Source organism: Rhinoraja longicauda, chromosome 8 (genome assembly GCF_053455715.1).
Source record: "Rhinoraja longicauda isolate Sanriku21f chromosome 8, sRhiLon1.1, whole genome shotgun sequence".
NCBI classification, from domain to species: Eukaryota; Metazoa; Chordata; class Chondrichthyes; order Rajiformes; family Arhynchobatidae; genus Rhinoraja; species Rhinoraja longicauda.
Genome location: NC_135960.1, coordinates 14,058,065 through 14,071,620, shown reverse-complemented (window position 1 = coordinate 14,071,620; position 13,556 = coordinate 14,058,065).

Below are 13,556 nucleotides of genomic sequence, written 5' to 3'. Positions count from 1 at the left end.
CACAAAGGTTTTTCACTATACCTCAGTACACGTGACAATAAATTAAACTAAACTTTCAGATGAAAATAGAAACAAAGGCATTGTTGAATGGTTGATGTTGATGGCATGGTAGCGCAGCGGTAGAGTTGCTGCTTTACAGCGAATGCAGCGCCGGAGACACAGGTTCGATCCTGACTACGGGTGCTGCACTGTAAGGAGTTTGTACGTTCTCCCCGTGACCTGCGTGGGTTTTCTCCGAGATCTTCGGTTTCCTCCCACACTCCAAAGACGTACAGGTATGTAGGTTAATTGGCTGGGTAAATGTAAAAATTGTCCCTAGTGGGTGTAGGATAGTGTTAATGTACGGGGATCACTGGGCGGCGCGGACTTGGTGGGCCGAAAAGGCCTGTTTCCGGCTGTATATATATGATAGCAAAGTTAAATGCGTAATTAATTGGAAGAGCTTGTAGAGTTAGGGATTTAAGTAGAAAATTACATTGAACTGGAATTTCCACACCTAATTTAACTGAAATCACATAACAATCTGCATTAGTTTCCATACCATTCTTGCTAATGACAACTTGTGCTGTAGTTTCCTGTTCTTGTGCCAATAAATGAACCTGATGTGAAACAAGGAAAAATCAATGCAGAGACACTGCACCCACAAGGACTTCTTTAAGTCAATCATTCTTTTGTTAATGTTATGAAATAAATGTTTGAAGCCATTAGACCTTCATGTGTGTATTTGAAGCTAGGTATATCAGTGGAAATTCAACGGAGGAAGCTTCCCTCTCGAGATCACATCCTCTGTTGCCGTGGAATATCTTTCAGAAATGTAGAAAATACTGTGGAGATCTTAGTAAGGAGAATTAGGGTGGCATGGTGGTGCAGCGGTAGAGTTGCTGCCCTACAGCACCTGAGATCGGGGTTCGACCTCGACTACGGGTGTTGTCTATATGGAGTTTGTATGTTTTCCCTGTGACCACATGGGTTTTCTCCTGGTGCTCCAGTTTCCTCCCATACTCCAAAGACGTACAGGTTTGTAGGATAATTGGCTTTGGTAAAAATTATAAATTGTTCCTAGTGTGTAGCAGCACAGTGCTAGTGTACGGAGATCGCTGGTCGGCGCAGGCTTGGTGGACCAAAGGGCCTGTTTCCTCGCTGTATCTCTCAACTAAACTAAACTAAACTTGAGACTGGCAGAAGAATAGTGATGTACTGATGAGGTGAACACTGCATTTCCCTGGTTTTATCTAAGTGACAAAAAATGCATAATTAGTGATCACATTCATTTGATTTGGGTTTATTTAAGTTCAGAATGACTGTTTAGGGTGGCTTCTTCCCTCACACTAGGAACAATGCTTCTATCATTAACACACCATTACTGCAATTTGTACCATCAACAAAATTCTCCACAGTTACTCACACAGTTTATTCCAACAGCGCTTCCCAAAAACACAACCTCTATTGGTAGACACAAAATGCTGGAGTAACTCAGCGGGTCAGGCAGCATCTCAGGAGAGAAGGAATGGGTGACGTTTCGGGTCGAGACCCTTCTTCAGACTGAAGAAGGGTCTTGACCCGAAACGTCACCCATTCCTTTTCTCCTGAGATGCTGCCTGACCCACTGAGTTACTCCAGCATTTTGTGTCTACCTTCGATTTAAACCAGCAACTGCTGTTTTATTCCTACACAACCTCTATTACTGGGTCAGGACAGTGGTTCAACTGGTAGTGCTGCTGCTTGCAGCACCAGAGGCCTAGATTTCATCCTGACCTCAGGTTCTGTCAGTGTGGAGTTTGTATGTTCTTACGCCGACCACGTAGGTTCTTTCTCGGTGCTCTGGTTTCCTCCCACATCCCAAAGTGGTGCAGGTGTGTAGGTTAATTGTCCTCTGTAAATTGCCCCCAGTGTGTAGGGAGTGGATGGGAAAGTGGGAAAGCATAGAACGCGTGTGAATGGGTGATCGACAGTCGGCCTGGACTTGATGGGCCATAGGGCCTGTTAACATGCTGCATCTCTAAACGAAAATCTAAACTAGAAGGGCAAGGACATAAAACTTCCACCTGTTAGTTGTGAGCCTCCAAGCCACGTGTCATCCTGACTTGCGAAACCTCCTTCCTTCATCATCAGTGGATCTAAATCCTGGAACTCTACTAACAGCAGTGTGGGAATACCATCACCAGAAGCATTGCGGCCCTTCAAAATTATCGCTCTTCACGGCCTTCCCAAAGTTAAAATGCTGACCTTTTCAAAAATCTTTCACATCTGATAAAAAAAAGAGAATAAAAGTGGAATTCAGTCGTTACAGTCGGCGGTGGCTCCCAGTGGCTCCAGGCGGGCGCTGCACCAGCGCGGTGGGGAAGGGCTGCCCCGCTGAGCCGGGGAGGACACAAGTGACCGTCGAGAGCGAGGAACAAAGACGGGCCCGGCGGCCGACGAGAACAAAAACCCATCGGCCGCCAAGGATGAAGACACAACGGCCTCGTTCATTAGTTGATTAGTCCATAAGCGATAGGAGCAGAATCAGGCCATTTGGCCCATCGAGTCTACTCCACCATTCAATCATGGCTGTTCTATCTCTTCCTCCTAACCCCATTCTCCTGCCTGCTCCCCATAACAGTTCAACAGTTCAACAGAGCTTTATTTGTCATTCGGTACCGAGGTACCGAACGAAATTACATAGCAGTCATACACAAAAAAGAACACAAGACACATGACCCCAACACAAACGTCCATCATAGTGACTCCAAACACCCCCTCACTGTGATGGAGGCAACAAAACTTCCACTCTCTTCCCCACGCCCACGGACAGACAGCTCGTCCCCGACCGACCCGCATAGTCCCCGCGACCGAGCCGCACCGGGCGCTGAAACATCCCGCGGCCGAGCCGGGCGACGGAAGGCCCCGCGGCCGAGCCGTGCGCAGCTAAGTCCCGCGGCCGAGCCGCGCCGTGCGATGCTAGGCCCCGCGGCCGAGCCGCACCGGGCACCGCTAAGTCCAGCGGCCGAGCCGCACCAGCGATGTTAGGCCCCGCGGCCGAGCCGCACCGGGCACTGTTAATTCCAGCGGCCGAGCCGCACCAGCGATGTTAGGCCCCGCGGCCGGGCCGCGCCAGGCGATGTTGCGCCCCGCGGCCGAGCCGCACCGGGCACTGTTAAGTCCAGCGGCCGAGCCGCACCGGACGATGTTAAGTCCAGCGGCCGAGCCGCACCGGGCGATGGAAGGCCCCGCGGCCGAGCCGCACCCCGCGCCGTGAGGAAGAGACCTAAAAGGGAAAGGTTTCCCCCACCCCACCCCACCCCCCCACACCACCACCTCCCACCCACACCACCAACCCCCACACATACACAACCAAAAAAAAATAAAAACCATCCCACACAACAAAAAAAAGGAAAAAAGACGAACAGACTGCTAGCGAGCCACAGCCGTTAGGCGCCGCCACTTCCGCCAGAAACTTGGAAGCTCCAAAGGAGGTCCTACTGCAGTTGTACAGTGCCCTGGTGAGACCACACCTGGAGTATTGTGTACAATTTTGGTTTCCTAATTTGAGGATGGACATTATTGCTATTGAGGGAGTGCAGTATAGGTTCACCAGGTTAATTCCTGGGATGGCAGGACTGGCATATGATGAAAGAATGGGTCGACTGGGTTTGTATTCACTGGAATTTAGAAGGATGACAGGGGATCTTAGAGAAACATATTAAGGGATTGGACACGCTAGATATAAGAAACATGTTCCCAATGTTGGGGGAGTCCAAAACCAGGGGTTACAGTTTAAGAATAAGGGGTAGGCCATTTAGGACTGAGATGAGGAAAAACTTCACCCAGAGAATTGTGAATCTGTGGAATTCTCTGCCACAGAAGGCAGTGGAGGCTAATTCACTGGATGATTTCAAGAGAGAGTTAGATTTAGCTCATAGGGCAAAAGGAATCAAGGAATATGGGGAAAAAGCCAGAATGCGTTACTGATTTCAGATGATCAACCATGATCATATTGAATGGCGGTGCTGGCTCGAAGGGCCGAATGGCCTACTCCTGCAGGAAAGAACTGCAGATGCTGGTTTAAATCGAAGATAGATACAAAATGCTGGAGCAACTCAGCGGCACAGGCAGCATCTCTGGAGAGAAGGAATGCGTGACGTTTCGGGTCGAGAGTCTGAAGAAGGGTCTCCACCTGAAACGTCACCCATTCCTTCTCTCCAGAGATGCTGCTTGCCCTACTCCTGCACCTATTTTCGATGTTTCTAAGACAGCGGAATCGAGGAGGGAGCCACCAGCAGCAACAGATGCGAAAATTGGGCCGTGGGAGAGACACCGGGTATTACCTCCAGCGCCTCCAAGGTCAGCCACAGGATGTGCCCCGCAGGACACACAGGAGCAGTTGACAGAGGAGATGGGCGTCGGGTTACGGGCCTGAAGGGTTCCTGGATCAGGGGTGCTCCGGGGCTTCCAAAATGCGGACTGGACTTTAGACACTTTGTGTTTTCTGACCTTCTCATTTTAAACGGCACCAGAATTTTACTGTGCTGTGCATATGTGACAATAAAGAGCCATTGGACCATTAATCAGTCATTTTTTTGCACAGACAAAATGGTGCCGGTACACATATTGTTCCTTGCTATCGGTGTCTATGGTGGGTTGTCCTCTTATCCATTGCTTAAGCTGTTTAAGGGCCTGTCTACAGAATTTAATTAATATGTTTGTATTGTTTAAGCTTTAGTAATCTTTCTGTAATATTAACAAATTAAAAAAATTAAGAATCTAGCTTGTTACTTTTTAGAGGTACCGAGATGCATACTATCACAAAGAAAACCCCCACTGGTATTCCCAAGGAACTATTTTTGGGAGTAGCCACCTTCTGAGGAACAGGCAGGAACGGGGTACTGATTGAGAGTGATCAGCCATGATCGCATTGAATGGCGGTGCTGGCTCGAAGGGCTGAATGGCCTCCTCCTGCACCTATTGTCTATTGTCTATTGATAGTCATCTAAAAACCTGGAGACTGACAGCCGATAGCACAACCTGATCCATGTATTTAAGATGCATCTTACATTGCTTCCTGTCTCTTATTCCCCAGCGCTGCACGCCTCTTTCTTTTGATTTCTATTGTTAATAAAATATGACAGACCACGCGAGAACGTGAGGAATTTATTGCCTAGTTTGAAAAGGGTGGCTGAGGGAGAAGTTCAAAGCTTGCTTAGGATCTGGTATCTGGGAACAATACTGTGCGTGAAACATGGTATTTATTCCCCTAATAGTGTTGAAGCAGCAAGGAGGAAGCTTTAAAGAGGCCCAGAAGTGTTAGAGAATGTAGAACTCTCAGCAGGAGGGTTTCTCTCTCAAGTTTAAGGACAGGAAACTTTTCCTTCACACAGCGAGGGTAAGTAAATGGGCTGGGTGAGAATGCATGGACTGCAACGGCCTATTCTCAATTTAATTCCATCTAGAATAGCAGAGAATATCGGCCACTTTCTTTCATAACCTGAGCTCTATTAACAAAAAAAAAGAAGGCACAAGATACTGGAGTAACTCAGCAGCATCTCGGGAGAACATGGATAGGTGATGTTTCGGGTCAGGACCCTTTCTCAGACTGATGGTGGTGGGAGGGGGACGGGGGGGACGGGGGGGACGGGGGGGGGAGAAAGCTGGAAGAGGGGTGGAGCAAGACAAAGCCTGGCAAGTGAAAGGTGGGCACAGGTGAGGGGGGGGTTGATAGTCCTATGGTTGGTACAAGGGCCAGAGTTGAAAAGACGAGGGGTGAGATAAGGATAGATGATAAGCGAACTGTGAGTCCAGAGGAAAGAATGTAGGTGGAAGAGGGGGTGGGGGGGGGGGGGGGGGGGAGGGGAGGGAGAAATGGATGCGACTCCAGGTGTGCCACAGGGAAGTGAAGGGGAAAGAAAATGGGGGTTTAGTTAGTTACGGAGAAGGATCCCATCCAAAAACATTACCTATCCATGTTTTCCAGGAAAGCTGCCTGACCGGCTGAGTTACTCCAGCACATTTTCTATAAACTAACATCTGCGGTTCCTTTTTTCTACATTTCTCTAATAACAATATGTTTGCCAGATTTGATTGTATCAATTGTATGAGCATGAAATCGCTTCATATATATTTAGTTAAATTCACTAGCCACAAAACAAATGGAAGGTGATAGAACTGGAATACACCCTTAATTTCTGGACATCCACTTTTGTTCACGTTCATAGGTCTTAGGAGCAGAAATAGGCCATTTGCCCCATCGAGTCTACTCTACCATTCAATCATGGCTGATCTATCCTTCAACCCCATTCTCCTGCCTTCTCCTCAAAAACCTTTGACACTCTTACTAATCAAGAACCTGTCAATCTCCACTTTAAAAATACCCAAAGACTTGGCCTGCACAGCCATCTGTGGCAATGAATACCACAGAGATTCACCACCATGTGGCTAAAGAAATTCCTCCTCATCTCCTTGAAAAAGGTACTTGCTTTTATACTGAAGTTGTGCCCTCTGGTTCTAGATTCTACCACTAGTGGAAACATCCTCTCCACATCCACTCTATCCAGCCCTTTCATCATTCAGTAAGCTTCAATGAGATCCTCCCCCCTCTAAATTCCAGTGAGTACAGACCCAGGGCCATCAAATACTTATCAAACGTTGACTTAGTCATCACCGGGATTATCCTCGAAAACCTTCTCTGGACCCTCTCCAATGCCAGCACTTCCCTCCTCAGGCATGGGGCCCAAAACTGCTCACTACACTCCAAATGCGGTCTGAAGCCTCAACACTACATCCCTGCTTTATATTCTGGTCATTTGGAAATGAATGCTAACATTGCATTTGCCTTCGTTACTACCGATTCAACATGCAAATTAACCTTTTGGCAATCCTGCACCAACACTCCCAAGTCCCTTTGCACCTCCGATAATATTTTGTGCCAGAAGCAGGACATTTGCAAGGTTTACCCATTTGCACAGATACATTCAATATAATATTTAGAAGTTAAGATGTTCAATGCGACACTGTAGTTCAGAATAATGGCACTTAATATCTGAAGTCAATCGAAAAAATTATTAAAGGACGTATGAATAATATTGAATTGGTGAGTCAAAGGACAGTTAATCTTATTAAAGTGCATCGCAAAGAGGAGGGATTTAAGCCACTTAAATTATGAATCAGTTTAAAATGGGTTTTTTTGTATGGAATAATCTATATCAATTCATTAAGTTGGCTGTTCAAAAGGGACATGAGAGAAGCTGGTCTTGCAATCTAGCGTTGAAAAATGGCAGGTCATTTCCAACTGATGAATGAAATGTGCAGCCACTCACAAAGAGTTCTAACCTTGGAAGAACCAGAATTTAATACTTGCTGTCAGCTTTCCAAAGCCACCAAATAGTTCACATTGATTTAACCCTGGAGCAAGGTTGCTAATGATTATGCATTTTATTTGTTCCTTACTTTCACCTAAAGACGGTAGACTATTTTCACATTCAAGCCCATGGGTTGCTCATCAGCCTCACCCCTGAAAGAAAAGGTCAGACTGTGTGTCTGCAACAGCATTCCAACAATCATATGGCAGGTTTAGTAGAATATTTCAGCTGGGTAAAATCTGTAGCGCTGAAAAGCCAGAGATTAAATGTATACAACGTGATGCACATCGACAAGGTTATTCATGCATTCTAATGTGCTGAAGTAGTTGCCGTTACTGCTGAAAGAATTTTAATAAAAAAAGACACAGGCCTTGGAGTAACTCAGCGGATCAGGCAGCATCTCCGTTTCAGGTCGGGGACCCTTCTTCAGACTGATTATATTGCGTGGAGTGGGGGGGGGGAGGGGAAAAAGGTGGAAGGGAGGTGGTGGGAAGGACAAAGTGGATGCAGGCGAAGGGGAGTATTGTTTGGCAGACGGTTGTTCAAAGGCCAGAGGTGAAAAGACAAAAAGTGACAGATAAGGAGATAAAGGCAGAAGATGTACAAAATGTGAAGCTGGAGGAAGGCATATAGATGGAAGAGGACCAGTGGAAGGGGAAAGTGAAAAATGGGGGCACATCCAAGTAGGGCATGGGGAAGAAAGGAGGAAAAATGGGGTGGGGGGGGGGGAGAATAAGTGGGTTAATTAAATAAATTATTTATACCGTTGGGTTGTAATCCTCCAGTTTACGTGTAGCCTCACGCAGGCAATGGAGGAGACCCAGGATAGAGAGGTCAGTATGGGAACGGTAAGTTAAACCACCGGGTAGGACCAGCAATGGTTACCTCGCCAACAGTCTGTCTGTCCTTTCTTTCCTTTGTGTTTTAATAGTATGTGTTAAATGTATGGTTTTAGTGTTCTTTAGTCTGTTTTATGTGGGGGGGGGTTTGGGTGGGAGGGGGGGGGGGTTGGGTGGGAGGGGGGGGGTTGGGTGGGAGGGGGGGGGGTTGGGGGGGGGGGTTGGGGAAAACATTTTCTAACCTCTTACCTCGACGGAGATGCAATTTTTTTCCGTAACGTATCTCTGTCCACACTACAGTCTAACATTGAGAAGATGGCGGCCTTTGCTGGAGAGCGTCTTCGAGAAGCCCCACCGCGGAGGCTGCGGACTTACCATTGCGGAGCTCACGATCCCTTTGCCAGGGATCGACCTCGGAGTTCCAACGGTGGGTGTTTGTGGATTTTAATGTCACGGAGCCCGTGGTCTCTGGTCAGAGACCGACTTCTGCGACTCCAAGCTGCGGGAGTTTCGACCGCCCGGACGCGGGCGTTTCGGTTGCCCCGATGCGGAAATTTCGATCGACTCAACATGGGAGCTTCGACAGCTTCGATCGACCCAACGGATGGTTCCACTACTTTGACCGTGGGAGAATAAAGAGGAAGAGGATTGAACGTTCTGCCATTCCTTCACAGTGTGGAATGTGGGGAATCCGCTGTGGTGAATGCTTATATGAACTTTTATGTAATTGCATGTCTTGTTTTTTTTTCGTATGGCTGCATGGCAATTCGCATATCACTGTACCTTAATCGGTTCATGTGACAATAAAAGAACTTTGCAAACTTTGAAGTGGAGTTAAAATAGTTAGCAGCTGGGAGATGCAGCAAACAGGAGCAAGTGTTCAGCAAGTGATCAGCAAAACGGTCGCCGAGTGTACGCTTGGCCTTGCTGATGTAAAGGTGGTCATATGGGAGCACTGGATACAGTAGATGAGGTTAGACGATGTGCACATGAACCTCAGTCTCACCTGGAAGGACTGCTGAAGTCCCTAGATGGATGTGAGGGAGGAGGTATAGGAACAGGTGTTGCATCTCCTGCAGTTGCAGGGGAAAGTACCTGGGGAGGGGGTGGTTTGGGTGGGAAGAGATGAGTGACACAAGGAATTGAGGAGGGAGCGGTCTCTGTGCAAAGCCAAAAGGTCATAAATCATAAGTGATAGAGTAGAATTAGGCTATTCCGCCCATCAAGTCTACTTGATAACACATAAAAGCCAAAATGGGTGGGAATGGGAAGATGTGACCTTAGCTGGGATCACGTTGAACGTGGCGGAAATTTCAGTAAATGATATGTTGCATGCGGAGGCTGGTGGGGTGAAAGGCATTGACCTGGGGAATTCTATCCTTGTTCCATCTGGAGGGAGGGGGAATGACAGCAGAACTACAGGGCAAAGAGGGGATGCGGGTAAAGGACTAGACTACGATAGCAGGTGGGGGGGGGGGGACCCTGATTATTAGAGAAAGATGGCATCTTGGATGTCATACATAGACAATAGGTGCAGGAATAGGCCATTCGGCCCTTCGAGCCAGCACCGCCATTCAATGTGATCATGGCTGATCATACAAAATCAGTACCCAGTTCCTGCCTTCTCACCATACCCCTCGATATCCTGCTAGCCCTAAGAGCTCTCTCTAACTCTCTTTTGAATGCTCCATTGAAACGGCCTCCACTGCCTTCGGAGGCAGAGAATTTCACAAATTCACAACTCTCTGTGTGAAAAGGTTTTTCCTCATCTCAGTTCTAAATGGCCGATCCCTTATTCTTAAACTGTGGCCCCTGGTTCTGGACTCCCCCAACATTGGGAACATGTTTCCTGTATCTAGCGTGTCCAATCCCTTAATAATTTTATATGTTTCTATAAGATCCCCTCTCATTCTTCTCAATTCCAGTGAATAGAAGCCCAGTCGCTCCATTCTTACATCATATGACAGTCCCGCCATCCCGGGAATTAACCTCGTGAACCTACACTGCACTCCCTCAATAGCAAGAATGTCCTTCCTCAAATTAGGAGACCAAAACTGCAGACGATACTCCAGAAGTGGTCTCACCAGGGCCCTGTGCAACTGCAGAAGGACCTCCAAAATGTGTAAAATGTTTATTTATTTTATGCCTCAATTCATGATACAGCAACAGGGCAGTTTTCTCTATTCCTTTTCGTAAGGAAACTGAGCAAAGAAACCATACAAGCAGCCTAGATTAGACTCCTTTGATTTAGTATGATTTTCCGTGAAATAATTACATGTTATAGGATGGGACAAAGACAGATGATGAACCAATATTTATTGAAATAATGTATTGATTAATATATTCAGCAACACACTCTATCAGGTCTGGTAGGCTTTGGCCAATAATGTGAGCAGTCTGTAAATGATGATTTAGAAAAAAAGATAGATGAATGCAATAAAAAAGAGAATAAAATAAGGTTATTGGTTGGTACTCAGCATCAAACTGCAGCACTATTTCATTGCAGCTCGCAAGGTTAATGCAAGTCAGTAGCATACTGTTTCTAGTTAAAATGCAAGGGATATTAATGCACAGGCTTTTCCAGATTGACACACTCGTTCTTAGGTTGAAAAGCTTGTGATGCAAACGTCTGGGAAATCAAAAGCCTTTGGAACCAGTACCTGGTAATGCTGGAATTCAAAGCAATGGGGGTTTAGCCACATCCTGGATGTGGCTAAAACACAGACTGAATGAATGAATGAAAGAAGCCATGCATATGGGATTCTGCACCAGAGTAGGAAGAAACTCTTCAGGTTTCATGGATAGGACCCCATATTTTTCTTATCCTTTGCAAAACACTTGCATTCAGGGAATCAATGGGATTGCACATTGGGTGAAAATACCTGTAAGTGTGGCTCGCAAGGATAGCTGGGCATATGAAATTCTGCTAATATATATCCCCTTGATTTCTTGGGTTCTGGAAAGATCAATGAAATCTTGCTTCACTGGTGATGAAGTGAGAACCAAGGGAGAACTCTCGGCTGCATAATCCTTTTTCAGAATGATAGCACAGCGATTAAATTATTGGTCCAGTACCCAGAAGCCCTGAGTTTAACCATGGCAGCCGCAGAGATTAAATTCCAGTGTTTAAATAAAATTACATTTGAAAATCTGGAATTTAAAGATGGAGCTTGCATTAATAATGAGATTCCTAGATTGTCATTTAAAATAAAATCTTCTGGTTCAATCAAATTCCTTCAGGAAAAGAAATTGGCTTTTCTTACCCAGTCTGGCTAAATGTGGCTCCACAGTCACAGCAATATGACTCTTAAAAGCCCTCTGAAATAATCCGGAAACCACGTATTTCAGGGACACTTGGGGCTTTGTCACATCCCTTAAAACTCTCTGAAGCAAAGCTACTCTCCTCCACTCTACATAGGGGAAGCTTATTTTAGAAATGCGTTTGGGGAAAAGGATTTATTTTGAAAATTGGTTGAGTGGATTTTGGCCCTGAAGCGGTTGAATATCATTAACTTTGCCCTCTCGTGATAATAACTAAATTAGACCCAATTGCATGCCATCGGTAGGTGAAAGCAGTTTAGATTCTACCTTTGAAGGACACATATGCCATTACACCTCTAAAATGGCAAAGAAAATGAATATAATTTTCCCTCTCAGCTACAATGTTCTTGAATGATGACCACTCCACAGTATAATTCCAAGGGATGTCACACAAAGGCATGACTGATTTATAGCAGCCAGTTACAACGACCAAATAGGAGACATACATAAAGTGGCAATAGCAGATGTCACTGGCATTTCAGCTTTTACACAGTGTGTCTTGATGTGTCATTAAGGAACGATTGGATCAATTTTCTCGTCCTAGTAATTGGCTTGCCGAGCCATATGCTTGGGTTTTGTGCATGAATAAAATAGGAACGGCGAACATTGCCAATTTTTTCAGACGATGCTTAATTATATATTCACCAGCTATATTATGATATGCAGCTGCTGCTGCTGGGTCCTTGCTCGGTGGGATTGGGGCTGTAGAGGATGAGGGGGAAATGTGTGAGCGGCTGGAGTGGGAGGACTTCACCTTTTACTAAAATGGCAGATAGCCAAGGGGAAACGAGTGTTTCAGTGTTCACCTGCCTGAAGGTGTGCAACACGTGCGGCAGAAAGCAAGGAGAGCCAGTGAATTTAGAGTCTTAAGAAGGGTTCCGACCCGAACAAACACCTGTTCCTTTTCTCCAGAGATGCTGCCTGAGCCGCTGTTACACCAGCATTTTGTGTCTATCTTCGGTATAAACCAACATCTGCCGTTCCTTCCTACACAGAAAATTATCTTCTTCTTCAGTGGCAGTGAAACCACAAACAGAGACTGCTCCTTCCGAAAGATTGCATGAGAGGAAGCTAGCGTAGATCATGATGCTTAGCTTCAACATGATTTGAGTGTGACAATCTTGATGAACCAGCTGGTATTTTTATGTCTTTCTTTTATGGATGTTCATAAAATTCCAGCTGACGACACTACTTCTGTTATGCTATCTTGCTGACGAAGGGATTGGAAAGATAATTTTCCTTGCACTCGTCTGACTGTTGTGACAAGAAGCATGTTCTTTTGTACACAATATATATTATGGCATGAGTTTGATTTTATTCCGTCGGAGAGCTACCATCTCCTCAAGGCTGACTGGTGGACAATCATTAAGCGATAGCCTTACTATTGATGAATGAATGGAATAAATCTCTTCTTCCAAAACAGGGTCAGCAAAGATCAGTAAGAAGACCCTCGCCTTGCAGTGAGCAGTGAATCTCTTGAATCATCAACCCCGGTGAGTTTGAAGGCGAGATCATTGGAGATATTTAAAGAGGAAGGTCATACATTATTGAGAGATTTGGCCCTCGGGGAACTGGAGCAGAAGTGGAAATGAAGTCTGGGGCAGATTAAGGGCCTGTCCCACTTAGGCGATTCTATGGGCGACTACAGGCGATTAGGCTGTCGCCACACGGTCACCAGGGTGTCGCCTGTATGGTCCTGAGTAGTCTCCAAAGAGTGATAGCGTTTTTCTGGTCGCCGCTGGATTTTGAGATGTTTAAAAATTTTCAGCGACTGGTTGGTTTGACACCAATGATCGTAGCTTGACGTCTCCTGACATAGGGGCTGTCGTAGGTTGTCACCTGGTTGTCGCCAGGTGTCGTAGGTTGTCGCCGGTGCTGACCGGTAAATTCCATTGGCGACTACTTGCGTCGACTTACGTCAACCGGCGACAGGTACCGGCGTCAAAACCGGAGGCCAGAATGACGTAAATTGTCTTCAGTTGTCGCCGACAGGGTCGTAGCTTGTCGTTGCTTCCCGCGGGTAGTTGTAGGTTGACTTCAGTTGTCGTAGGTTGTCGCCAGT